Source organism: Myotis brandtii, unplaced genomic scaffold (genome assembly GCF_000412655.1).
Source record: "Myotis brandtii unplaced genomic scaffold, ASM41265v1 scaffold97, whole genome shotgun sequence".
NCBI lineage: Eukaryota > Metazoa > Chordata > Mammalia > Chiroptera > Vespertilionidae > Myotis > Myotis brandtii.
In genome coordinates, this window is record NW_005372020.1 from 56,770 (window position 1) to 58,763 (window position 1,994).

The window sequence follows — 1,994 nt, forward strand, 5'->3', positions numbered from 1 at the left end:
TTAAGCAAAAGTCAGCTCCAGCCGGGACTGTGCCAACAACGTTAACCAACTTCTCGCCAGGCCTTTGAAGTCGGCGGGGGGCGACGTGCTGCGGTGCGAGGAAGAACGCGACTTTAAGAGATTTCTTTTCATCCCTTTAACGCAATGAAAGATTAATGGCCTTGTTGTTTTTGTTTCTGCTCCTCCGGCTCCCCCCTCCCCCGCCGGTGGAAACCGAAGACCCTGCCTCCCTGGTTTCTGGATCGTTGGGTTTTGTGAATGTCAGCCTTCCCCCCTCGCCACCCTCTGCGCTCTGCTCTGCCCGGGACCACCTACCCCAGGCCCACGGCCCCCGGTGTCCGCAGGGGAGGGGCCCCGTGGTGATGGGCGGGCGGGGGGTGCGGGCACAGGAGACTGGGCTGTATTTGAACCCGCCCCACCCCTCACCCGGGGCTGGGGGGTTGATTTCCGCTGGAAGATTCTGTGTGGAGGGTCCTGGCCCATCTCGGGCGGCCGGCCCCGGGCTGGTCAGCGTTGGCCGCACTCACAGGCCCAGGGAACACGCTGGTCGAAGGCAACAAAACACAGACACGAAGTGGTTCTGGGGGCACTGGGATTCCCCCCTCCCTCGCCCAGCCCTTCCCCAGACTTGAGCTGGGTAGTTGTTTGATGAGCTGGTTGAGGAACCCGCCCCACCCCCGTGGTCCGCATGCTGCTCAATGGACTTACAGGGAGGAAGGGAGAGGGCAAGTCCATCCCTCCGCTGCCTGGGCCGAGAAATGCAGAGCAGTGCTTTCCAGCTGATGTGCCCCAAGAATTTCTAAAACATGGGACACCCATGCCCGGCTGGTGTGGCTCAGCGGTTGAGCGTCGACCAATGAACCGGGAGGTCAGGGTTCGATTCCCGGTCAGGGCACAGGCCCGGGTTGCGGGCTCCATCCCCAGCGGGGGGCGTGCGGGAGGCAGCCGATCCGTGATTCTCTCTCATCGTTGGTGTTTCTATCTCTCTCCCTCTCCCTTCCTCTCTGACATCAATAAAAACATGTTTAAAAACAAAACAAGCAGAACCTGACAATGTCGTCAGGGGCACTGCCCTCCGAGCCCCTGGACCGTCAAATAGAACAGTGACAGCAGCCAACACAACAGGAGCGTCTGGTGCGAATGCGGGTCCTGAGCCGTCGCCGCACAGGTCATGGGACAGAGCTGCGTCTTCTGGGTCACGTCGCACAGGCAGGCTGCGCCCGATCGGCTCGTTCTTGGTACCGGAAGTCCTTGTAGACAAGGATAGGCACCGGAGTTTTTGAGAAGTCACTTTGGAGCAGAAAGGGTGGGTGGGTTCAACTCACCCACAGGCTCGGGTGTCCGAGCTGCTGCGGCAGCTGGAGAAAGATCGGCCCCGGCCTCCCAGCTCGTGCAGCGCCCGGGGGAGCCTTTCTCCAGACACTGGAGTTGCACAGGTGTGCGGAGTCAACGCAGGAGCTAAAGCACGAGCTAAAGCAGGAGCTAAAGCAGGAGCTAAAGCAGGCTAATGGTTGATGAGCCGGGTAGCTGGTAGGTGAGCTGGTTAATTGTTTGATGAGCTGAGTAGTTGGTTGATGAGTTGGGTAGTTGTTTAATGAGCTGGTTAGTTGGTTGATGAGCTGGGTAGCTGGTAGGTGAGCTGGGTAGTTGGTTGATGAGTTGGGTAGCTGGTAGGTGAGCTGGTTAATTGTTTGATGAGCTGGGTAGTTGGTTGATGAGCTGGTTAGTTCTTTGATAAGCTGGTTAGTTGTCTGACGGAACTCAAGGAAGCTATGGTCCTCGAACTCAAAAGGGCAGGTGTAGCCCTAACCAGTTTGGCTCAGTGGATAGAGTGTTGGCCTTCGGACTGAAGGGTCCCGGGTTCGATTCTTGTCAAGGGCGTGTACCTTGGTTGCGGGCACATCCCCAGTGGGGGGTGTACAGGAGGCAGCTGATCGATGTTTCTAACACTGTATCCCTCTCCCTTCCTCTCTGTAAAAAAATCAATAAAATAT